At 33.3% G+C, this 27,901-nt stretch overlaps 1 non-coding gene and 1 pseudogene across 1 annotated transcript; both read left to right on the forward strand.

Annotated features, from left to right (window-relative positions):
* Positions 1-27,901, forward strand: part of LOC126024534 (small integral membrane protein 8-like) — a 1,114,930-nt pseudogene that overhangs the window by 74,052 nt on the left and 1,012,977 nt on the right.
* LOC126025440 (small nucleolar RNA SNORA51) lies at positions 4,044-4,176 on the forward strand. The gene has a single exon (XR_007501445.1). It is a non-coding gene; the product is annotated as a small nucleolar RNA SNORA51 (small nucleolar RNA).

The raw sequence follows: 27,901 nt of genomic DNA on the forward strand, positions 1-27,901 counted from the left end.
AATGTCTTTTATTTTTCTTAAATCCCATAGATGAGTGAGATTATTCTGTGTCTATCTCTCTCTACCTCACTTATTTTATTCAGCATAATAGTTTCTATGTACATCCAGGTATAGGCAAATTTCATGACTTTATCTCTTCTGAAGACTGGATAGTATTCCATTCTGTAGATGTACCACTGTTTCTCTAGCCACTCCTCTGTTATCAGGCATCTGTGATATTTCCAGATTCTGGCTATTGTAAATTGCAATGTAATGAATATAAATGTGCAGAAGGCATTTTTGTTTTGTGTTTTTATGTCTTATGGTATATCCCTAGGAGTGGTATATTGGATCATATAGGAGCTCAATGTCCAGTTTTTTGAGGAATCTCCATATTATTTTCCATAAAGGCTGGACTAGACAGCATTCCCAAAAGCAGAGAAAGAGTTCCTTTCTCTCCAAATCCAGTCCAGCACTCATAGTTCTTATTTTTTGTAATGTGGGCATCCAGAAATCTTAAAATTTAGGGTTAGGCCAGAGAGATAGCACAGCTATCTTGGTAGGGCACCTGCTTTGCACATAGCCACTCAAGACAGACCCGAGTTCAATTCCAGGATCCCATCTGTTCCCCTGAGCCTTCCACAAGAGATTTCTGAGTACAGAGCCAGGAGTAACCCTGACCACTACCAGATGTGGCCCAAAAACCAATAAATAAATAAATAAAGTTTAGTGTTATATCAAGTAAAAATTTTAGTTTGTGGCTTATACATAAAATTGGATGTCAAATATTGTGATTATAAAAAAAAAACTTGAAAAAAAGTGAATTTACATGTGTTTTATGTATACTACTAGATCATGTAGTTTTATTTGCTTTAAAACTATATAATTATTTAGTCATTAAAATTTTAGTTAATTTTAGTTTCCGATTTTTATATTCTCAAGAATTTTTAATTATAGGAAATTAAGTTCTACTATCTATAGTCTCTAGAGAAAATTAACTAATCTAAAGCTCCTTATGACATAAAAATTTGCTGGTGTGTTGAAAAATTACTTGCTACTTGAAAAATAGCACTAGATATATAAACTTTATAGTAATAATGAAAATGTTAACTCTCCAGGAAGAATAGAGATTGTTTGGAAAATTATGAAAACTATGTCTAATATTTTTGGTACCAAAATAATAAAATGTTATAGCTTTCCCTAAAACCACTTGAATTTTATTTCCTTATTCTATAAATGCATTTTGCATATCTATTCTTCATACACTATTCTTTGTGATGTCAATATAATCACAAAGAAGACATTCTTCTATGTATCTCATGTATGGAATTACTTATCTAAACAGAATTATATATTTAAAAATGTGTCTGTTACCTTTAACTAGAAAGGTAACTCGAATCTTAAAGTGTGGTATAGAAGAATATTATATGATAGGATTTGTTTAAAACTTTCAGAAAAATGTTCTATTAATATATGAAGATTAAAGGGAATTTAACCTATATATTGATTTAACTTGCTGAATGAATAAGATAAAGGGGTTTGATTTTGATGTGTAGATGGTTTAAGTATAGTTTAAGAACAATTACCAACAAACGAAGGTGGTAAAAATTTGGTGGCCAAGAGAGAGCATGAAAGCTCTCTCTCCCTTCTCCTCTCCCTTTCTCAGTCTCACCTTAAATATCTGTTCCATTTGACTATTTAAATTATTTCTTTAACATAAGTTATTAAACCAACTTAAAGATTTCATTACAAGGTCTTAATTTGTGTTTTATAAAAACAGCATGAAAAATTTTTGAACATTTGAAATAACTGCATCTATTTTATTGGAAATAACTGAGGTATCTAAAATGAAATAACTTTTAGTACTAGTATAGACATAGTAACTGCAGACAATTTTAGAGAACCAGGAGTTGAAGGGAAAATTTTTAACTCAGTCTTTAAACATTTATGATTTACATTTTACTATCAAAATCCATGTGCTGAAGAAAATGGGTAACAGGTGAGCCTATAGTACAGTAGTTAGGGTGTTTCACATGCACATGTCCAACCTGGGTTCAATCTCTAGCATTGAATATGTTCCGTCAAACATGCCATGAGCAATGCCTGATCTCAAAGCCAGAAGTAATCCATGAGCAATTTTGGGTCTGACCTCTAATACATAAACAAAAATAGGTAATTAGCAAATAAACTACAGTATCTTCAGAATTGTGTCCTGAAGGCTTTTGGAAACAGTTTTGCCTAGCCTTTTCAATGACCCATGAATATCATGAAACTCAAGTTGTGTGGTTTTTACACCATCCTAAAATGTCTAATGATCTAAATATAGTTAATTATACATAAATATTATATGAAGGCTTCACAATGCATTCAAATAAGTTATTTAGGTATTCTCAATTTTTTATTTATTCAATAAGCCTAGAGATGACATTTTTATGGCACAAGCTCTTAAGATATTTTTGTTTCTTTGTTTGTTTTGGGGGGAGGAACACCTAGGGTGTTTAGAATTAAGGTCCCTTAGATTTTTAGGCAGAAAATATCCCAGATGCAATAAGAATAACAGTTTGTGGGTTATAAAGAAAAACAAACAAAAAAAAAAGCACCCAACAAAAGGTGGCTATATTTTCTGTAAAAGGGAAAAAAAAGCCAAAATATTTCTCCAGCACATTGGGGAGGTTTAAGAAGCAAGTAATTTCTTCTGAATTTCTGATACATCAACTTCTCTTCTTTGAAATGATACCATCTTTTCATGCTGTCTTCTCAACTAAACTGCACAGTCATCCATTTCAAGAAAAGAAAACAAATACAACTAATATTCCTAAAAATTTAAGTAAGTTAAAACAGGCTGTCAATCTTCCACACCATTTACAGAAAACAAATCATTGAAATGCCACACATCAACCATGCAAAATAAGACAAGACTGAACAAAGCTCTATAGTAATATACTGTAAATCCTTAATTCTTAAAGAAATCCTCACAAAAGATCACCTGTCATATGCATGCCCATTTTATAACTTTGCTAATATTAATGCATTAGGACTTCATAACTATTAGTTAAAAATCCAATGTAACTCAAAACAATCAAGATAACAAGGACAAAAATTTAAATTAAATATTTATTTGTAGCAGTGTTAACACAATTACAATTACAAACACAATTCTCTATATAATTGAATAGTGTTAAAAATAAGGATGTGCCAATACTTTCAAATTTATTTTAAAATACTTTAAAATAGATATATATAATATAAAAATATATAAGATATATGTTATATATATATATATATATATATATATATATATATATATATATATATATTAAAATGGATATGGCAGAGCGATAGCACAGTATGTTTGGAGTCTGTTTTGCAAATGGCAGAACCAGGATCAATCCCTGACAACCCGAAGCCTTCCAACAATTTCTGAGCACAGACAAGACTAAGAGTAATCCCTGGCTGCCAGCTGGCTGCTGGGTGTGGACCCAAAACCAAACCAAACCAAAAAAAATAAATAAATAAAAACCCTGATGAAGATAGCATCAGTGATTTTTTTATGACAATTCTTTCTGGCTGTTCAGTTTTGCAAAGTTTTGAAGAAGTCAATAAATGCTCTTAAGCACTGGAGCAGATAACGGTTCTGGTTCAAGTCGTTTTTAATGAGTCAAAAAAAAAAGAATTAAAAGTCAAAGAATAAAAATAATATTAAAAGGTTAATAACATATTTGAGAATCTAAAGGAAATTTTAAAAAAAATTAAAATAAAGAAAAAGTGCAAGAGAAAATGGCCAAAGAAGAGGAAACAATGTTTTCAATTTTCTGAATTTGGAAAATGGAGATGATGCAAAATCTAAAAATTATGACCAAAAAAAGACCATTAAACGTCTGGCTGCAAACAAATCATAAGATATATAGGTATAGAAAGCCTGTCTAGAGTACAGGCCGGTGTGGGGTGGGAGAAGGACACTGGGGATATTTGTGATAGGAATGTTACACTGGTGAAGGGTGTATATGTATATATATATGTATATGTATATACATATATATATAAAGAAAGAAAAGAAAAGATAAGGCCTCCCAATGCTTACCACAGGCTGTGTTCTTTACACTAACTGTATAGAAAGAGGAGATACAGTAAATGCACCCCATATACTTCTCATCCCAGGCCCTTTGCCTGGTCTGTATTGTGAATTGGGGGACAAAAAAAAGATATATAGATGGGTAAATTGATCATAAAAATATAATCAAAAGAGATTTTACTTAGAAATTCCAAGCCTGATTTGACAGAGCTTGACTTTGATATCCTGAAGACAACCCCACTAAGAGTAGTAAATATGCTGCTGCCTATTGATGAAAAATAGCACTGAAACTTGAAGCAAGAAAATAATGAAGTCTAAAGGAAAGTACTTTTATAGAACAAGTAGGAGTTGGAAAAGTGATTACTGGATGTCAATAATCAGTTAAATTCTAGGAAATGTCAAACAAAATGTGAGAAGATTCAATCATCTAAGTCTGTTGGAAGTAGTTTCTGGTGAGTATAAGCTGCAGTAGCAGCAGAGCCATAGCACTTCTGAGTTTGTAAGTAGTAGCAATGATTCAAATTCTTCTGACAGTAATGATTCTGAGTCAGAAATGTTTCCTCAAGTTACTCACACAAAGCAAGATGATTCATTTATTGAAGATAAAAGTAAAGACACACAAGATGCAACCTGAAGAATATCTACCCTTGCTCAGAGGACCACAACAATCCACTACCAGTTAACATTTAATGAAAAAATCAGAGTATTTACAGAATGTGAAAGCAGTTAACCTTTTTAGATCTTGCCTCCCTTGGATAATTCTGAACAACATTTGAATGTTCAAACTGTGCCACATCAGTTAGATGATAATGTCCCAATGGTGCTAGACTCAGAATGTCAAGCTCCCACGTAGCAAGATTTTCAGATTCCTGAAAAAGTTTGACAAATCAGTAAAGAAAGTAGGAGTGCTAACATTCTCAAATGATCTCTTCAATTAATCAGAAAAGCAGTAATAGAAGGAAGTGAATATGGAGAAACAGAAAGCAATAAATGAAAAGAATTCAAAGGAAACAGAAGTACCTATAAAATTATTTAAACTAGAGAGATGGGCTGAGAGATGGGCTCAGCGATTAAGAGACTTGCTTTGTAATGGATCAACCCCAGTTCAATACCCAACCTCTATATATCCCCCTGAATATACTAGGAATAATCCATGAGTCATAGCCAGAAGTAAGTAATGTCTTACTAATGTCTTATTCTTAGTAATGTCAGTGTTGTCCTAAAACAAACCAAAGTCAGAGGGACATTTGCTTAATTCTAAAATCATTTCCAAATAAAATGCAAATAACTGTCTTGGAGAACATCAGAAGTCATTGGAAGAGCAAATACAAGAAAAGCCTAGCTTTGGAAAGACTGTATTTTAGCAAGGGAGAAAGGGCAGGAATGAAAGAGAAAAGGAAGTGACAAGAACTATTGACATGATTCTTCAGAGTAACATTACGACAATATTTAAAAGAAAATCTATTAAACATGTTTATAAATTAACAGTTAAATGAATATAATAAAAGTTTAAAATGAATATTAAAATGTTTAAAATGAAGAATTTTAATGTGCATAGAGTAAAATAGGTATCAGACAAATACCTCTCTTGTATTGTGCCTGCTCATTAAATACGATTAAACAAATTTTGCTTGAAAAAATAAAAAAAACAGAATAAATAAAGAAGACTAACTTGTAACTAACATAACTGGAGAAAAAAGTTTTGAAAAAAATTATTAACTTACATGTAGTTTATGTGTAATTTAGATACTATTCATAAAATTATACTTGTCAATAAAACTAGATATAAAATCTTCAGGTGGGGAAATATAAAAATTAACATTAATTATATGCAAGAATTATAGACATAGATATAATAACAGTGGGATAAATACAAAAGAAGAAAATTAGTAAGATTAGAAGTAATTAAATAAACTATAAAATAATTTTGAGCTCAATTATTTAAAGAGTCGGTAGATAAATTTATGTGGTCTGGGAGTTACAGCAGATTCCTGGTTCTGTGCCCAGAAATCACTTATGACAGTGCTAAATGGAATATATGCAGCATGGTGTCCAGTATTCAATTATGACCACTGAATAAAAAGCAATTATCATATCTCTCTGGGCCTGAAAGGTGTGTTTCTTTTTAAGTAGGCAAAAGAGATATGGAGGGAAATTACAATGCCTGCACAGTGTTCAATAAAAGGAAACTCTCTTCCACTTTTGAACCAGAATGTTGTGGAAAAAAATAAATCAAGAATTTAACTTCTGGGGCAGAGTGCTAGTGCATCAGTAGGGTGTTTGCCTTGCCCTTGGCTGATGGACGTAGGTTCGATCCCCAGCATCCCATATGTTCCCCCAAGCCAGGAGTAATTTATGAACGCGCAGCCAAGAGCAATCCCTGAGCATCAGTGGTTATGTTCCAAAAATAAAAACAACAACAACAGAGAAAAAGAATTCCCATACATTCCCACAATGCTTGTGAGTACCTATCCTAAGACACAAAAATATTAAAACATTAGTTCGAAACATAAGTTTTGAAGAACTTATAAAGCCAGAGAGATAACATGGAGGTAAGGCATTTGCCTTGCATGCAGAAGGACAGTGGTTCGAATCCCGGCATCCCATATGGTCCCCCGAGCCTGCCAGGAGTGATTTCTGAGCAGAGAGCCAGGAGTAACCCCTGAACACTGCCGGGTGTGATCCAAAAACAAAACAAAACAAAAAAAAGAACTTATAGAGGGGCCAGAGCGGTGGTGCTAGAAGTAAGGCTGTATGCTTGTGTGTGGTACCCTAGGTCGTGGTTGATACCCCAGTGTCTCATATGGTCCCCTCAAGCCAGGAGCAATTTCTGAGTGCATAGCCAGGAGTAATCCCCGAGTATCAACATATGTGGCCCAAAACAAACAAACAACAACAAAAACAAAAAAATTAAAGGTCTTACACACACCATTTTTTATTGTAGCACTTAACACAATAAGATATGGAAACAAGCTTTGTGTCTATAGATAGAGGAGTAAAATGTGGGAGACATACACAGTGGAAGTATATAACTGCAAGGAACAATAAATTCATTTAATTAAATATTTATGAGGAAAGTAGAAGATAACATGCTAAATGAATTATGCTATAGAAAACTGACTAACACAGGATCTCTTAATTGTGATAAAGGGTGGATGCTGAGATCACAATTGACCCCAGAATATAGGTAACAGAAGAACATAGAAGAAAAACAATTGAGGGAGGAAGTTATAAAAGGAGGACGGGAAATAACGGGTGATTACTTCAAGTGTTTGGGTACCTTGGTGCTGTAGAGGAGTGGTATAGTCAAAACAGTCAATAACACTGAAACCGTAATCTTCACACTGCAACAACCAAACTGAAAATGTTTATGTTGGGGCCAGAGCAGTGGTACAAATGGAAGGGCATTTGCCTTGCATGGGGCTAACCTCAGACAAACCACAGTTAGATCCCCCTGAGTCCCATATGTTCACCCAAGCCAGGAGCGATTTTTGAGCACATAGCCAGGAATAACCCCTAAGAGTCACTGGGTGTGGCCCAAAACCAAAACCAAAAAAAAGAAAAGCTTATATCAAGGTGGTTCACTTGCAGGTGATATGTTTGGGGTGGGGTGCCCTGAAGACATTGGTGGGGGAAAGTTGACACTGGATATAGAACTAATACATTGATTATGAATAAATTTTCAAATCAATGTTTGCTAATATAACATTTTTAAAAATTGAATTTAAAAATTAAATATATAAAATACAGAATAAAAAATACAGAAAAGACTGATGATAGAGATTGGGTTTATGTAACAACCAGCCATGGGATAAGAGATACAACTAAAATTTCTAAGAAGTTAGCCAAGTTCAGAGAAACTGGGCCTAGGTCCAAAAGTATCCCCAATGCAAGAACTCTTCCAAGACCTCCCTGCCGCAAATTTTTAATAATCTGAAGAAGGTCAGGGGATGTGTTAGGAAGATGCCTGGGAACCCACACACCACAAGAAAAAACCAAAAGACAATGGGAAAAACTGTACTTCCAACATAGGCATAAAACCTGTAATACACCACCTCTTTACCTGCTCTCCCCCAAATGTAAGGTAGTCCTCTGCACCACTTTGGTTCCTTAAAAACTTCGCTAACTTATTTTATTTTTCTTTTTTTTTTCTTTTATTTTCTTTTCTTTTTTTTGTTTTGTTTTTTGTTTTTCTTTTGTTTTGTTTTTTTTTTAATTTATTTATTTATCTTTTTTAAATGATTGTCCTACATATATATTGGTGAGCACATACTTTTTTAATTCCCTTTTTTTTTTCCCCTCGTTTTTGGGTATGTGACCTGTTTCGGTTATCCCATCAATCCACCCACAAATATACAGACATTATAATGTAGCACCACTTCCCCCTGCAAAGGCACACTAAGTAAAGGGGAAATCTTACATATAAAAAAAAAGAGCTCCTATCTACTAGAGATAGGAACTCATAGTTGTTTACAATATGGGGATATCTCCTGCCTTGAAAATATGTCATGTGGAATCAACTTAGACCTCAGGTGATTAGATACCATTCATTCAGCCTTGAACCCTTGATCCCCGACATAGAAACGGCACAGCCCTTCACAACAGCTGCAGGAAACAAACTTTATCCAGGACAGCCTTGATACGGCGGGACTAACAACAAGGCCCAGCTCTAACATGTTACCCTGACAACGAGGAAAATGCGAACATCTTGACCTTAGAGCAGATTAACCTACCTTACCAACTAACGACAAGACAAAACCAGAAGTCTTGGCACCCTTTGGTAAGTCCAAAAACCAAGATCGGGATTTGCAGATGACTGGCTGCAAGAACCATGACCAGACTGTATACATCTTGGGACCAATAAAAAAGCCCTAGTTTAGGGCTTGAACTATGACCTGCACAGTAATCATGATCCCCAGTCCCAAAGGTCCGGCAGAGACAATTGTAACGGAATGGGGCTTTTGGAAGCACAAAGAAAGACGCTATCCTAGGTGCCACCCTAGGTTCAGTGCAAAGACCAAGATCACCAACCACAGAAGATGGATTAAAATGACACTGAGGTAACAGAACCTCTAGAACCACAAAGACTGACTTCATCATAAGTCCCACCTCAGGATCTGTGCAGATACTGAAACCTCTAAACATAGAGCAGAAGTCTTCCACACACCAAAAAAAAAAAAACAAAAAACAAAAAAAACAACAAAAAAAAAACACCATCGGGAAAGTAAAGGATCCTGATCATGAGCAAAGTCTAGAGTTGATCCCATGACAGTATGCTCCAAGAACAGAGAAACCCCATATCTCTTAGGCCAAGTGAATTCCTTTTCGAATGACCCCAATATTTACTGTGCCAGGGCAGGAGGGAAAAAACAAATACAAAAAGCACAAAATCTTGGTTATTTTTTATATAAATATATATATTACCTTTATTTATTATTGTTATTATTATTTTTGATTTATTTATATATTTTGGTCGATTTTTCTGTTTGGGTGCGATTATTGAAAGTGTTGTCCCCAATTATATTTATTTTTTTTTCTTTCTTCCTTTCTTCTCTTTCGTTATGTGCTATACCATGTTTCTTAATTCAAGACCATGGCGTGATTTTTGTTTGTTTGTTTTAGTTTTTGTTTTTGGTTTTTGTTGTTGTTGGTTTGTTTGTTTTGTCTGTTCTTTGAGGTGCTTATCGAGATAGCTGGAGCCCTCAATTCATGGGAGGACTGCCCTGGTTTGTCTCTAAGGAGGCGAGATTGGGGAACAGGTGATTGGGCTGCTAGAGCAGTTCACATGATCTGTGGTGGTTATTCATTGAAAATGTACCTCATTATATCTGCTTTTGCTTTTCTTGGGCAGCCCTGTCAGCCAACCCACCAGCTGTTAAGCAGTTTACAAGTAAATGCAATTTTTTTTTGTTGTGGGGTTTTGGGTTTTTTTTATATTTTATATTACATTTTGTTTAAAGTCCTATGAATGTATATGTGTGATTAAAATGGCTTTTTTCTGTTTGAAAAATAAATACATAAAAACCATTACAAAAAAAAAAAGTTAGCCAAGTTTATTCCTAGAGTCCTACTCACAAGTCAGTTTAGGATGTCTGGCAGCTAGAGCAGTAGAAGAAGAAATTTATATTAAGTCACTAAACGTGAAAATTTATTACTTTATTTATTTTAGTAAATAAAGGCAATTAAAAACAATACTTTTTATTTTTAATCTTGATTTCTTTCAGTCTATATTACTTCATAATACTATTTCTTATATGATAATTGTTTGCTTTATTTCCAAGTGTATAAGAACTTTTATGTTCTTCAATATTCCTAGTGATTAATTCTAATCTAAAACTTAACAGTAATTAATCATTTTAAATTAGAAAAAGAGCATGAGGGGGAGGTCCTGATCAAAATATTCTTACAACATCTTCATAAATTTATACTTCATATCTATAAGAACAGTAAGCAGAAATCTATGCAATAGTCAACTGGATCTCTTAAAGCATAATTTATTGGGAAACATATGCTTGGTATTGTTCAGTCACAAATATTACAAAGGCAATGATTTTTCAGTACAAAGAGCAAATTCAAGCCCAGTTTTTCTGTGTACACTAAAATGCAGTTATTTTCCTCTCTGCTTTCAAGACACGAAGCAACGACACTGTAGTAACATGTGCTTTCTCTGTTTCTCTCCATTATCATTGTTATCCACATATCTATGGTGACAAAAACACTTAACTCCTGAGCAGGTCTCAGGTGCATTCTTCAACTTAAAAGCTCTGAGTGCAAAAAATCCATACCTGAGACACAATTTGTCAGGCATAGCTCTCTATTCTTAAGGGTGAGAAGGTACAAAAGTACATTCTACTAGTGATGTGCAGTGACCAGATTTAGAGCATAGTTTCCACACTCAATCTTTTGTATCTAAATTTTGTATTCCAGACTGTTATACCTTGGTGACCACCTACATATTTTCCCAATGTTTTACGTTTTAATTCCAAAGAGTATATTTATAAGAGAAAAAACTCTGACTTCAAGATTGACAATTATTTAAAACAACAAATCATGAAAGAGATCTTCCATCCAAAATTTCCTATATGATATCTTTCAATTGTTGGACCTCAGAATTTAATGATAATGAAGAAAGGCAGGTTCACATTTATCCTTCATGAGCATGGTCAAAAATTTTATTTTCTCTGACTTACATTTCAGTTATTAGCTTCAGCTTAAAACTATGATTATTACATGCATTGTGCTAAAAACTAAGAAAAGGTATTTGTAAGACTAAGCAGTATCATTTGTGTAAATATACATACCGTACATAATATAAAATTTTTAGAAATACTGATGAACATGGAAGCTATTGTGCTAAGTGAATAATAAGGCAAAAGTAAAATAAGGCAAAATAAAATAAGAACAAAAGTAAAATTAGGCAAAAATCAAATAACCATGTATTATCAAACTTTTGTGTAGAATCTGTAGCAAACATTTAATACAAAGAACTTATGATGACTACTGAAAATAGGGAAGTGTAAGAAAAAGGTAGTTACTGATCAATGGGTATTAAGTTGTAAATACAGAGGATGAAATCAAATGTACAGCATGATTATTATGGTTAATAGTATTGTACTAAATATTAGAAATTTGCTGAGATTATATCTTAGGTGGGGACTTAAATTATGTTTGAAGATATTTCAATCAGTGTGTTCATTATAAACATACATAAACAATCTGGTTATCTATTAAATACACACAGTTTATTTTTCTTGTTTTTATTTTATTTTTTTGGGGGGCCACACCTGGAAGCAGGGGTTACTCCTGGCTCTGCTTTCAGAAATTGCTCCTGGCTTGGGGACCATGATGTGGGGGATTGAACCCCATCCTGGGTCAGGGGAGTGCAAAGCAAACACCCTATTACTGTTCTATCACTTCTGCCCCACAGTTTATATTTCAATATAGTTATATATTCATTTTAAAATAGTTAATAGAGGCCGGAGAGATAGCATGGAGGTAAGGAGTTTGCCTTGCATGTGGAAGGACAGTGGTTCGAATCCGAGCCTGCCAGGAGCGATTTCTGAGCATAGAGTCAGGAGGAACCCCTGAGTGCTGCCGGGTGTGACTCAAAAACCAAAAAAAAAAAAAAAAAGAAAAGGAAAATAGTTAATAGTTTGGGGATGGACCATACATGGCAGTGCTTGGGAATATTCTTTGCTCTGTGTCCAACAGTGACCTCAATGATGCAAAGAGTTCAGGGGACCCTTAGTGTCAAGGATTGAACCTCAGTTTGATAGACACACACATGTGCCTTCTCACCTATATTATGGCTCAAGCCCAATTATAATATCTTGAAATATTTCTTATGGAGAGTCTGATGTTTTGTATTAAGTATCTCATTATGTTTAGGTGTGTAGAGGAAACTTATATTAATTAATTTTATAGCATATAAGACAGGAGATACTGTGCCCAACAAGTGCTTACTGAATAATATCTTAAGTACTAAAGAAAATGTAAATTTTTCCCTTCTTGCTAATATAAGAACTAAAATAAGATTGATTATTCAGAACTTGTCAAATGCTAAAACACTCATATGCACATAATAAATATGTAAGATTGATGAAACTAGAATATGGATTAAAATATGTAACTTGTATAATTAAAGTATACCTCATCCAGAATCATAATCTTCCAGAGATAAAATACATCTTTATCAAAATAATTTTATCTAAAATCTATCCAGAAAATACAATCCCATTATGTTGACTTGAAAGCTCTCAAAGGTTTTATGTTTCATGTTTTTACTTTTTTCTTCTCAAAATCATTATTGATTATCTGTGCTACAGTCTCATTTCTCCCATCTCAAATAATATATGCAAGAGAAGTGCCAAATCATGGCACCTGGAGTTTTATTGATTGCTTATATTCACAATTGGCTCAATCAAGGGGATGGAGAGGGTGAAAAATGACAAAAAGAGTGAAAAACAATCAAACAGCCAGAAACCATCATTAGCCCAATCTCCTCCTGTTGACTGCAGATTTTACTTCAGTTAACGAGGAGCCAGATTAATGATACACAAAGAGCTCATCTTTTGTCATCTTTCCAACTAAGCTTGGAGAATACAACCAACTTAATCACAAAATCAAATGGAAATACATATATATTTGGCAAATTATTCTAAGCATCTTTAAAAACCTCAGTTGTCTGGAGTCTTGATGAGATGAGAATAGAGAAAGTAGCCTAGTTCCAAGTACCCTGAGACATCTTCTTTTTAATGAGATATCTGAAACATCTGTGAACCTCTGATCAATCTGATAAGCAATCTGAAAAGCTATAAACTAGGCACTTATTTTAAATTTATTAATATTTTATAAATTCTCTCACAGCTATCTCATGGAATTATCTCTGTAGCTAGCTAGTACTAAAACACTTAGGATGTTTAGTATGATTGAGTACTTTCTCATCATGGTCAGCTCTGTAAAAATGTTTTGGTAGTTTCAGTGGTTGAAATATGAAATAATGTAAGCATTTAATTTTTTAAGTATCTTTTTTTGAGATTCATGGAACAGAAGAAGGCAAAATATATTCACACAGGTGCCTAGGAATAGTCCTACAGAATAAGGAAAAATTTTAATTATACTTTTAGGGAAACATTAAAGGAAGAAATTCCTTTTTTTTTCAGTATATCAATATTTTCTAACTTTTAATGAGAGTCAAATAATTTCTCCACCTGACTTTAGTTGCCTGTGCTCAACCAGTAGTGTTTCTTTTCATCACCCGGCTAGCATGCAGCAAGTATACTATTCTTGACCTTTTGTTTTTCCCTGCTAACCTAAAAGCTGATTTATGACCATACCCTCGGTTTTTTGTCAGCTAAAGACAAAAAGAGTTAGCAACAAAAAACCACAGGTTTTAAGTATGAAAGTGTTTAATAGAAGTAAGACGAAGGAAATAGAAACGTGACAATATAAATTTGTTTTATATACTGACCCCTTCCCACTCACACCACTGATTGGTTAATGCTGGATTCTTTATATTCTAAGACTTCATAAGCTTTGATTCTAAGAGTTGTAATAACTGTGAGTCACAGTAATATTCTTGTGAGCTCTTTTGTCTGTAGAGTTTCTAGTTTCTTGATGTCACAACATTCTATTTTGTTTCTCTAAATTCAACTCTGCAAAAATTCGCCTCAATACATTTAATTCTAGTATAGATTTTCTTTAGAGGTGTTCCGTATCTGTCTTTTGAGGACATTTTGTTGATTCTTCTTGTGCAATTTTAAATTTAGTTTTTTACTTGTCAGGATCACAAACAGTGGAGCTATCATGATGACCTTGGCATATGGAGCAACACTGAGGTCTTGAGCATTTGACTTCATGCTTTGCCATCTTTAAATCATGTTCTGATTCAACTTACACAATTTTAAAAACATATTTAAATAATTTGTTTATATATTTTTCTACGTACTCCCTAAGTGAAGCCTTGAGAAATGTGTGGTGAATATACACATGAATACAATTAGTAATACAATTAGTGATATATTTTATAGTCCAAATTTTTGCTCCAAATATAATCTATCACAAAGTACTTCTTTATCTGAGACTTTTATTTCTTTTTTAAAAAATAGAACCATCACTGTATAATATGTGACAGTAAGTCCAGAGGAGAGAAACCTCATCTTTGCATCTACTAAATAGACAGAAAACTTGAGGCCCAATCCTACATAAAAGGGCTGGGGAAATCTCATAAAAGAGAAGGAGATTAAAGTCAGCATGTAATAATATTTCCAAACTGGTAAGTGTTTGTGCTAAGCTGTGTTCTATTAAACAACAAAATAATTAGCATGTATCTTCTTTTTATCATTTTTATGGTGAAGTGATTTATATGACATTTGTCATTAGCATGGGGAACGGGGACTCTTTCATACATAAATGAGAAAAATAGCAAAATAATAAAGTAAATATCTATTATTTAATATCCAGTCCAGCAAACAGATGAATGAAAAGGCAGGTCAGTTCAAGTGCAAATAAAATATTTGATTTGTTTTGGTACAAAGGGTCTATTCAAATATTCTCTAACACATCCACAGGTCTGAAAATTCTACACATGTTGACAAATTTCTTCTTAACAGTTCTTTTTTGTTTGTTTTGTTTTGGGGCCACACCCGATGCCTCTTAGGGGTTCCTCTTGGCTATGTGCTTAGAAATTGTTCCTGACTTGAGGGACCCTATAGGACTCCGGGGATCGAACCCAGGTCTGTTCTGGGTCAGCTGCATGCGAAAACATCCTACTGCTGTGCTATCACTCCAGACGCCCTAACAGTTCTAATAAAAATTTACATAGTAATTTACATATGCTTTATTATCTGCAATACATGGAAATTATAGCAATGAGGTACACTGACTAAACATGGTCCATGGCATAAGATTAAGCTTCCTATCTCTTAAATTGTTTTGTTATCCAGGTCTTTTCATTATAGATATTTACCTCCAATATAGTCAGTAAACTAACAGAGGATAATCTAACTGGACAGTGGCAAGATTAAGCTAGAAGGATTATCAGCAATTAAAATAAGATTCAATATAAACATGTAGTTTACATTATAAAATGCTCTCATATCCCTATTTCTGTCTATCTAATTCTTAAAATTATCTTTTGGGGGATATTATTGTCATTTATCTATCTAGATAGGTGCCACAACTTTGACTTAGTTATATTTAATTTCACCATTGGATTTTGTTGTCTAAATTTGCAGGTCTCTAGTAGGAACAGTTTTCTTTTCAGGAACATGAGGTGACATCTTTAGTCATCCAGGGTTTCACATTAAAAATGGTTTATGGAACTTAATGCATCATATCAAGGATGCTGCTAAACTTTCAACCTCAATTATCATTATAAATAATATTTGAATCTAAGTGTCAATATGTCAAAGATAAGTTATTGTAGCCTAAATATTGTCCTAGATTTCTTTTAAGGTACTATTTTAGATATGAATGTATCACAAAATTCTAGTGAACAACATCAAAGGAAAGAGTTGAGTATAATCTTTGAAAATATGTTAAATTTTTCTCATAATTTCCTAAGAATCACTAGAAGCAGAACAGCCCAGTTGAAAATATATCAATTTCCCAAATTATCCTTTCTTGGTTACCCATACTCATGAGGTTTGTCTGTTCTTTCAACCTTTTCTATCTACATAATACACCAGACCTCTTTGCTGCATTTGCCTTGTACACAAGCAATCTCACTTTACCCTATATCAGGAGCAATCCATGATTACAGAGTCCAGAGTGATGCCTGAGCATCACTAGGTGTAGCACAAAAGGGAAAAAGTGACAAGGATAAACAGTTACTATCTTTCAATGAATGTGTCCATTAATATTCCAAATTTGAAATCTGCCCAATTTTCTTTTCAAATATTAATTTATGAGAGCTATGAATACTCTATTTTATAATGTAGAAGTTATTTGCATTCACAAATATGCTAAATGGATCATATCTTTTACTGTATGATAGTTTATCAACACTTAAATTTATGGTGCAGGGACCAAAGTATTAATGCTGAGTAGCCAAGAGAGAGGTATCAAGCCATAAGCAAGGAAAATGTGATGGAAATGTTCCTTGGAAAATATAGTGCAGTTAGACAAGGAGAAGATAGAGAAGAATGGGAAATAGCCAACAATTAATCATTCTGTCAATGATGCCTTTTAAAGTAGCTCATTTTATTGGAGTTGCAGTAGTCAAGGGATTATGAAGTGGCAACAGTGCAAATTTAGGCTGGAGGATGTTATGTGATTCCTTCTAGGGTCTTCCCGTTGCTGTCACTTCAAGTATATTTCTATTGTGAATTTCCAAGGAATCTTTGAGACAAGCAGCACTCATGCTACATTATTCCTAACTAATGGCCAGCCTTATTCATATTATGGCTCTCAATTGATATTTGAGAAATTTACACTTGATTTCCACTGATTAGCTTTTATTTTTTCACTTTATGTTTCAAATAAGGAAATCTTTTTTTCCTGAGTGATTTCTGAATTGTTGTAGGAGATCATACATCTCTGTCCCAGCTGCTGGACTCTATCTTAGTTCAGCAAATTAGACATTCTCACTATTGCAATGCCAGTTTCTTTAAAGTGAAAAACAGATAAATTAAAATAGCTTTGTCATAAAAATATACATCTAGTAGTTTACTTTTTATATAATGTAATATTAAACAGAATGATGATAAACCTATATTTGCACTTGGGTTTTATAATCTTGGAGAATGACAGGAGCTATTATACATACAAGTTTATTTTTAGTAAAACAGACTATCAAAAGCAGGTTAATATATCACAATATAGGAGAAGCAAACAAAGAAATACAAGGAATAGAACCTAAAGTAGTAGCAGTAAAAATGTTGGAACAACCATGAACCTTTAAAAATAAATGTTAGTTATGAACCTTTATTGTTGAACAGATTCAAAACTGTAGAGAGCCCTAACTAATGTGAAGGCTTAATGTCCTGACCTGATAGTTTAAGCAAATTAACAAAGCATCTTGATGCTAGAAGATTGGGCGTGAGGGACCTGAAGTAAGAATTTAAACTTTAATTTATGTAATCATAAAATCATTAAGTATATATTCTTGTAGCAATGTTAGTGATATTGTGATGTCTTCATTAAATTAGAAGCTAGACTATTGTATTTGGCTTGTATATATCTTACATGTATAAAATCCTTGCATTATACTTATTTATAAATAAGAAAATTTAAGAATTCTGTCACGGGGCTGGAGAGATAGTATGGAGGTAGGGCATTTGCCTTGTATGCAGAAGGACGATTGTTCGAATCCCAGCATCCCATATGGTCCCATGTGCCTGCCAGGGGCGATTTCTGAACTTAGAGCCAGGAGTAACCCCTGAGCACTGCTGGGTGTGACCCAAAAATCAAAGAAAAAACAAAACAAAATGAAAACTAAAACAACAACAACAACAAAAAAGAATTATGTCACAAAAAGAGGGAGTCTAATCTCAGAAGAACAACAATATACATGTGGTATTTATTTTTGTTTTTATTTTTTGGGGGGGCACACCCAGTGATGCTCAGGGCTTACTCCTGGCTATGCGCTCAGAAATCGTTCCTGGCTTGGGGGACCATATGGGATGCCAGGGGTTTGAACTGCAGTCTGTCCTAGGTAAGCCCTTACCTACCGCTGCAACACCGCTCAAGCCCCTACATGTGGCATTTTGAATGAAAGTTTCTTATGATATCATTTTAGTGTCAAAATCAGTTTATATATATTTATCCTTGTCCTGTTCCATTATTCTTGCTACCCATGGAAATGAGATTATTTTATTTGACATAATATATACTAAATCTAAGTAATTGGGTAAACTTTCCATCTGCTTTGTGAGCAAGCTATGTACATCATTTTTAAATATGCTTCTCTAAGGGTGGGTTTCACAGCTTGTATTAAGGATCTCTTGTTATAGTTTTGCCTGTAATTGGGTTGGTAACTATCTCTTTGAGGGGATGGCCCATACCCTGCTCTGCTCAGGGTTTAATCCTGAGTGTGCCCAGGTACCATTATTGGTGGCATTTCATTTACTTTAGGTCAGCAAAATGCAAGATAATATTTACATGCTCTACTATGTCTCTGGCCCCTACCTTCATAGTTATTCTTAATTTTGAAATTAAGTTAAAAACTAGTTGATTATTCACTCAAAAATTTTTTTAAAATGACAGAATACCTCATAATCATTTCTATCTTTTACTTTTTTTTTTTTTTTTTTGGTTTTTGGATTTGTGGTCACACCCGGCAGTGCTCAGGGGTTACTCCTGGCTGGACACTCAGAAACTGCTCCTGGCTTGGGGGACAATAAGGAATGCCAGGGGATCAAACCAGGGTCTGTCCTAGGCTAGTGCTGGCAAAGTAGACCCCTTAACACTCCATGCCACTGCTCCGGCCCCTATGGCTTTTTTTTAAAAATTAAATTATAGAACCATTTATTTTGACTATGTATCAAGACAAAAAACATAATTTCTTTATTTGTTTATGTCTCATTAAGTTTTAGACTGTTTCCAGAACTTGCTATTATAAATCACTTTGTAAGATGTAGTTTTTGGGTAAAGACTCAGCAAAGCTCAGTAGTTACACCTGGCTTTACACTTAGACATTACTCCTGGTGGTGCTCAGAGGATCAATGGGATGCTGGAGATAAAAAACCAAACCAAACCAAAAACAAAACAATAGCAACAACAACAACAAAAAAAACCAGGTTTGCCTTATGCAACAAAAGTGCCTTAAATGCTTCACTTTTCCCTCATATAATATTTAAATTGATATTTTTATATTTTAGGAATATGCCTAGGAGTATATTCAGTGGATCATAAAGAGATTCTATCTTTAATACCTGGAGAAATCTTCAAATTTTCTTTCCTAAAGGCTGAAACTGATGACATTCTCACTAATGGCGAGTAAGATTTTCTCACACAACATTAGCCCATCATCAACCAATTATTTCATCTGTGTTTGGTAGTTGACAATAGCAATGGAGTGTGATGATAGCTCACTTTTAATTTGCATATACTTGATACTAAGTGATGATGAATATGTTCAAACGTCTTGGTGTCTTTTTTGATGAAGTGACTATTTAGAACTCTGCTTTTCATGCAAAATCATACTATTTTTATGATCATAGTTCAATTAATTTGGGGACATCCCTAACAATGCTCAGGTGAGCTGAAAAATCCCTCCCAGCAATTAGTGACCAAATAATTTTGTGGTTGAAAGAAAAGGAAGAGAATACTGTATTGAGTTCTACAGTATCATCAATTATTGTTTAGACCCTGATGGTACGTGGGACCTTCAGGGCTGCTTGCCCTAACAATGCTTAAGTGACAATGTGGGTCTGAAAGTGAAAATGGGATTGGCCACATTTAAATTATGCATTTCACTGTGCTATAGTTCTAGCAAACTGTAGTTTTATAACAAATTTGAACTTCTGGGAATGTGATATCTCATATCTACTTGTTTCTTCAGAATATTCTAAACCATTTAGAGTTTATTATGGGTATCTATAAAGTTGATTCCAGCTACTGAAGAACGACACTGGTATTTTGATAAGGATTCTGTCTGTATGTTTTAGTTAATATGGTATTTTAATGTTAATTATTTCAGTCCATGATTTTTGACATATTTTTCCATTCCTTTCTAAACTATTTTTTTTTGTTTTGGGGGCCACACCCGGTGACTCTCAGGGATTACTTCTGGTTATGCCCTCAGAAATCGCTCCGGGCATGGAGTACCATATGGGATGCCCGGGATCAAACCTAGGTTCATCCTGGATCAGCTACATGCAAGGCAAATGCCCTACTGCTGTGCTATTGCTCCAATCCTCCCTTCTTAACTATTTTCTGTATTTTAGTAGTGACTTTTTAACCTGGATAATGTATCCATAACCCCTAAAATATTATGAACCTTTGGTCTAAATTGGTTGCCACATCACTTATAGGATGCTAGCAGAATACCACTAGCTTATCTTATCTCTGCTCTCTCACTTTTCATTCATCCTATTCTTTTCATTTTAAGTGCCTACTTTTAGTCCCAGACTCTTATCTTGTTCTTCAAGATCAAAACAAAGCCATTATTTCTCTGAAATCAGGAAAATTATTAACTTTTCACACATAGAATATAAGACAAGTGAGAAAAACTCTTGTTATTGCTAAGTTAGTAAAAGAGTTTCAGTTTTGCTCTAATTCAAAACTAGTTAAGAATTTTCATTGAAATATTGCAAATTAATTTGATGAACCTAAAATTGAAGATATATTGTCACTTCATTGGTGGGTATGATGCATTAACATCATGTGCCTAAAATACAAATGCTAATACTATTGCAATATATGAAGCCTCAGTAAAATAAAATCCTACTTGAAAGACTATTTTGATGATATATTCAATTTTAAATAAATATATTTTCATTTTTAAAAAAACTTATCACCATAAAATTACAAATTTATTTAAGCATGCAATGTTTTAAACCAATTCTTCAACCTGTGTCCACTTTCTCCAAACATACCCCTTTAACACCCCTATTTGCCTTCCATTTAAGAGTTGGCTTCTATAAGAGCTTCTTTTTATATATATATATATATATATATATGTGTGTGTGTGTGTGTGTGTGTGTGTGTACACATATATAGATTTATATATAATTTTACTGTGGTTTACCATACTGTTGCTGTTAATATTTTATACATATCTCATTTCATTAATGGTATAAGTTCTATGGATGTGATATATAGTGAGAAGGAACTAATTTGGATAGTCACAAAACTGAAAATCACAGTTCATCACTAGCTGATGTTAAACTTAAACTGAACTTTGAAATAAGCTCTGTTCCTTTCCATGAAAGCCTATTGATCAAGGCAAAAATTAAATATGCAAGGTGATGTGGGGGAAGAGTTGGAAAGAGGGAGAGATGTCATTGCAACAATTATGCAAATGTATTTCTGTAAAATAATACTGTTAAGGTCATTTTGTTAACACCCTGAATATTGTTCATTCTAAATACATATTACATTTTAATCAAACTACCTACATCCCACCCTTGCCTGAGAATTTTACATGCTGATTACATTCTGAGGGCAGTTAGGATCCAGCTAAGTTCTCAAATATAATAAGTATGAGGAAATTGCCCTGAATTATTCATGCTAATTATGCTGAACTAAACATTGTGGATAGGAAAAATGTATTTCCTACTGAAATATGTTTGCCTTAGAGAGATTTTTAAATTGATCACAGTCCCCTTTCCTTATGATTAGAGCTAAGGGCCTATATGGTTATCAGATATGCATGCATTGATTTACATTCCAACCACAGTCATGTTTTGTTTTAACCTCATCAACATCCTACAATTTAGTTCTGTATTATTCTCTTTGTTTCACAAATAATTATAACTCAGCAACAATCCAAATCAATTATCAATCATTTTCGCACATAGATAGTAGGAGTATATCAGAATTTTTTTCTTTAGTTGCATTTTCCTTTTCTAAGCACGCAGGTTAGTTCAAAGTCTGTTTAGGTAAAAGATCCAGGGTCAGAATCCAACATAATAAACTTCATAGCATTAGTAAGATATTATCTTTTCAGTTGTTCATTAAAATTTTTATTCATGAAGTTGTTCAAAAAGAAATTGTTGAGCAGTGGTCATACCAAAAATTATACTGAGTAATTCTCATATTGATTCACAATATATTTTGTGGGTTTATTATTTTATTATCTAAAGAATTCCAACGACTGATAATTGTGCTAATCATCAAGTGTTTAATGACACAATATTATAATTTGTCCACTCTTCACTAGCAGTCCCACAAATAGCCTCACAACTATAAAAAATTAAACATAAAATTTGTTATTATATATATATATATATATATATATATATATATATATATATATATATATGAAGAAAATCTATAACATTAAATAGAATGCTACATAGGCCATAATATATTTGGTAAGTTTTGTTTTGGGTTTTCATTTTGGGACAACTTCCAATGGTGCGAAGGGTCTACTACTGGCTGAGTACCTACAAATAACTCTAAGTAATTTTTGATGGACTTATTTGATGCTGAAGATCAAACATGGGCATCTGCATATGCTCAGCTATTGAGCTATCTTTTTGGCTCATAAGGTTTTTGGTTTTTTTTTTTCTTTCTTTTTTGGTTTTTGGGTCACACCCAGTGACACTCAGGGGTTACTCCTGGCTCTGCACTCAAAAATTGCTCCTGACTCAGGGACCATATGGGACACCTGGATCAAACCCAAGTCCGCCCTGAGTTGGCCATGTGTCAGGCAAATGCTCTATAACTGTGCTATCACTCCAGCCTCTCGTAAAGTTTTAATTAAAATTCAATCCTTCATCAAAAGAGACATAGGGAATATATGCGCATCACTATTTTGCTTTCAGGGGCTTTAATTATAGCATAGTAGTAGGGTGTTTGCCTTGCAGTAGGCCGACCAGGACTGACCTGGGTTCCATCCCTGGCACCTCATGTGAGCCTGAGTCTGCCAGGAGTAGTTTCTGAGCACAGAGTTAGGAGTAAGCAATGAGTGCCCTTGGGTGGCTGTGGCCCAAACATATACACACACAAAAAAATGAAACACAATTTTGCTTTTATAAACCAAATATACTTTACTGTGCAATATGCAATAATCTCAAAATTATTTTCTATTGTATTTATATAAAATGTATACAGAAATATAAAAAGTAGACTATTTTCATTATAAAAATTATTCCTTTAAGAATTATTTGAAGATTATTCCGCTCACTATATGATTTGTCTGAACTTTGACATTATTAACACAACTGATATAAACTTCTTATTTCTTTACTAGAATGTGTAAAACTCAGCAAAAATATTATATTCCAAATGTAAATTTTTCATTCTACTAGCTCTGCACTCAAGTATTATTTAATATAAATTAACTTATTCCAAGAACTTCAATTCAACTAAATGTTATCCTAAATAATTTTATCATCAGTAACTAACACTCTTTCAAGATATTGACAAGGAACAAATCTGACAAAATAAAACTTTAGTTAATTCTAAAACCCAACTATGTCTTTCATATTTCCAATTTATCAATATTTGATCATATCGGATTGATACCTCATAACAGAAACTATTGACTAATTCATTTCCTATTTTTCTCTCCAGAATCCTCACAGCTAAGTAGAACCCCATTATGACCATATCACTGACATTATCTGACATAAAAGCAAATTACTACTACTGTAGGAAGGAATGTGAATATAACTACTGTCAGATTTATAGTTCTGCTGCAAACCTTGCCATTTTGATCAGGCTGAATTTTCTGTCGCCAAAAGAGATTGATATCTCAAATAATTTTTACCTATGAATATAATAAATATCAATTAAAATGTCAAATCCTACTTCTAAAATTAAAAGGTATAGTTCCTACATGTGATCTGATAAATATTGTAGACATTTAAGTTCTTATAAGTTCCAAACTCCCCCCCAAATTACTTTATTTGATATTGTGGAAATTTTTCTTTCTAAAAATAACATAATTATCAGAGGTATTCTTCATCATTATGTATTTAAAGATATATCTGAAAACCTGGTACTCTAATTCAAATTAAGACAGCACCTCGATATTAAAATATTAGAATGTCAATATTTGAATTCAGTATAAGGTCTGAAAATGCACAGGTAGTAATATTAAGGTATATGAATATAGACAAAAGTTTCATTTTCTGATATCTTTTTAATCTTTATTCTGTGTACAAAACAAAGAAAACAATGACTAACACTAATATCAATGATAAATATATTTATCAATATTACATACATTTTAAGGTGACTTTCTAAAAATAGTTCTGAATTTGTCACTATTAATGAAAAGTAGTGATTTTAATGTGTTCAATTGTTTCTTTTTTGTATTGAAATATATTAAAACATTAATACTAGTTAATATAGCTCAATAACTGCCATATAGTATCATAAGGCTTAGAAGATTACTCATCAGGATAGATTAAATTGCTTCAGAATTACTACAAGCCATGCTGGGATATAAGATGTCCACTTCACTTTAACATTGGATTATTTCTGATGACCAGACTCACTAACCATTGCATTCATGTACTACTCTTTACTGAGGTGCTATATTGCTACCTCATACCTCAAAGATAGTCAATGTGGATAGAAGTAGGCTATATTGATAGGGTTTCTGAACAAAGCCTGATTATTAGAAAGCTTGAAATAGTGTTGTTAAGCATTTCATCCAAGGTGATATAACTATAAGTTGGTAAGCCAGAAAGGCAGAATAATGTTCCATGGAGATGGTCGCAAGCTTGGGGTAGGTGATGTGAAGTAGGGGAATGAAGTATCATCATGAAGCCATGCTTTACCATTTGTCATTACAAGGAATGAGATTCTACACTTGCCTGCCAGAGTCCTTCAGCACAAATTTTCCCTTGTGTTGAAACTGAAAGTTTATATAAAACGACATACCCAGAATGTTATTAATGAATCAGTTCACTTATTCAATGGTCAGAAAAACATGTTTTATATAAGCACAATTCATCATACCTTGAAGTGGATACTTGGTATACAAATTAGATAAAATAAATTATCCACTCTGAAATACCACTAAATTCTGAGTATATTGACATTATATATATAATAACAGTTTTTTAATTAAAATTAATTTTTAAATAAAAAATTAAATTTAAAATTTAAAATAATGTATTCAAAATCAATATCAGTGAAAATATGAGTTACTTATTATTAAATACTAAAGATAAAAATTCCAGGGCCGAAGAGATAGCAAAGAAGTAAGGCGTTTGCCATTCATGCAGAAGGTCATTGGTTCAAATCCCGGCGTCCCATATGGTCCCCCGTGCAGGCCAGAAGCAATTTCTGAGCATGAAGCTAGGAGTAACCCCTCAGTACTGCTGGGTGTGATCCAAAAACCACAAAAAAAGGATAAAAAATTTCAAATATATTATAAAATATAAGACAATAAAAATTGACCTTAGGTTCTAATCTGCTTGATGCTCATATTCTGCTCAGATACCTTAGAAAAGGTATTTAATTAATATGATAGTGTAGCTAATGATAAAGCCATCCAATATAAAATCCAACATTCATCAATATTATATGCAAATATGGAGCACTCTAATGTTTCATTATTTTTAAATTTAATGTAATTTTAGTTGTGTTAGGAATTAAACTCAAGACCTAGAGTATGCAAGCCAAGTTCTCAATTCCAAAGTCACAACCATAGCCTTTTCCTTTATTTGTGACATAAATTTGGTTTATAATAGCCTTACATGACTAGTAAAATGAACAATTCTTTTCATTTCATTATAATTTTGAACCCATTCCATTCAATTTATTTTCTATTTAATTTTGTTCAATTTTAACCATGTCATAGTTAGGAAATTTAAACCCATGCCATAGCTTTATCTAAACTAAATGTTCAAATACCAATTTTTTCATCTTTGATTTGTTAAAATATCTACTAGTACAGGGTCTTACACAATCTTCCAAATTCCTGTAATCATGCTTATGAAACTTCTCACCCTAATTTATCAAGGCCTATGCATCCAGATTCTTTGGGTAGACAACTACTAAAGTTGGTGAAAAAAATAACACTAATTATCTCTTTTTAACTCTAAACTCTTTCAAGTTTTAAACACTTTGAATTAATTAATCGCTTTGAATGTTCAGGAAATAGAATGAAAATCACATTATTTAGATCATAATTTTACTGTGATCTTGAACAACCCTTTTCATAAACTGTGCTCCACCATTATTCCCCAGAAAGTATACTTATATAATAAAGGAGTAATAGAGTCAGAAGTGTGTATTGCATGCCCTTAGAAATCTGGCCAAGTGGCATATTAATAGATTTACTATATTAAAGATGATTATGAAGCTATTACTAGACATATAGTCTTTTATGTTATTACAAATTTGGAAAAGCAATAGATTGTGTCTGGTACTTTGGTAGATAAATAGTAACTTGTTTAGAATCATGGTGTTGTTACTGTCTATATCACAGTACATGGTTGATCCCTCAGACATGATTAGTGTGTTTTCTACCAGGTCACTGATAGTACTGTTTTTATTTTATTTTATTTTATTTTGTAAAATATTTATTTAAGCACCATGATTACAAACATGATTGTAGTTTGGTTTTAGTCATAAACAGAACACGCCCCTTCACAGGAGCAACATTCCCACCACCAATGCCCTCCCCTCCCTCCTTCCCAACCCCTGCCTGTATTTGAAAACGCATTCTTTCTCACTCGTTAAGATTGTCATAATAGTTGTTACTGTAGTTGTTTTCCTAACTGCACCACTACTCTTTGTAGTGAGCTTCATATTGGGAGCCAGTCCTCCAACACTCATCTCTATTGTCTCTGGGCATTATTACAATAATGTCCTTAATTTTTCTTAAAACCCACAGATGAGTGATACTATTCTGTGTCTATCTCTCTCCCTCTGACTTATTTCACTCAGCATAATAGATTCTGTAGACATCATTACTTGGGACCCAGGGTAATCAGGCAAGGACCTGAATATTACCTAGAGGTATTGGCATTAAGATACTTGATTGTTTTAATTTCCAGTCTTAGAAACAATAGATGTAGACCTTGCTTAGGAGCACTTAACTGTGATGTCTCCTGCCAGGAATTAGACTAGATTGGTTTTTAACTGTTAATAGACAGGGCAGAGCCAAGTATCTCCCACTAGGTCACTAATCTGCTAATAATTCACTAAATGAGGCTGACAATAACTAGAAGATTATAAAAGGTCCTTTCAGAATTTCCAGAAGTACAAATGGGTCACTAAACTGACAGGTCTATTAGCAGAACATAGTTGTGATATATTTGGAATAAATAAATATATCTCAAAGATATTGCCTGGGATACATCCTACTTGCTACCTGTGCCAGCAAGATTGTTCACAAAACATACTGAGGAGATTTTGGAGGCAATTATAAAGCCTTTTCATAATTTTTAGTACTAGATATAGACTCCTGCAGACAAAAGGTCCTTTAGGAATTATGGTAGACTATGGATATGAGTGGCATAGACTCCCTCACCTTTTTAGAACAGCAGATAGTTAAAGAAGAGTCTTTTTGGATTTTATTTAAAAAGTGTACCTATGAGAGGCTGGAGTAAACTTTCAGAATATACACACTGACAAAGTTTAATTTACTTATTTATAGGCTTTTATGCCACACCGAAGAGAGCCTGGACTGGTTTATGAGTCACTTCAATGTCCCCACATAGGACTGAGGTTTCTATATCTTCTATCTGATGTTCCAATGAACATGACTTTTCCTGGCTT

Source organism: Suncus etruscus, chromosome 12, assembly GCF_024139225.1.
Source record: "Suncus etruscus isolate mSunEtr1 chromosome 12, mSunEtr1.pri.cur, whole genome shotgun sequence".
NCBI lineage: Eukaryota > Metazoa > Chordata > Mammalia > Eulipotyphla > Soricidae > Suncus > Suncus etruscus.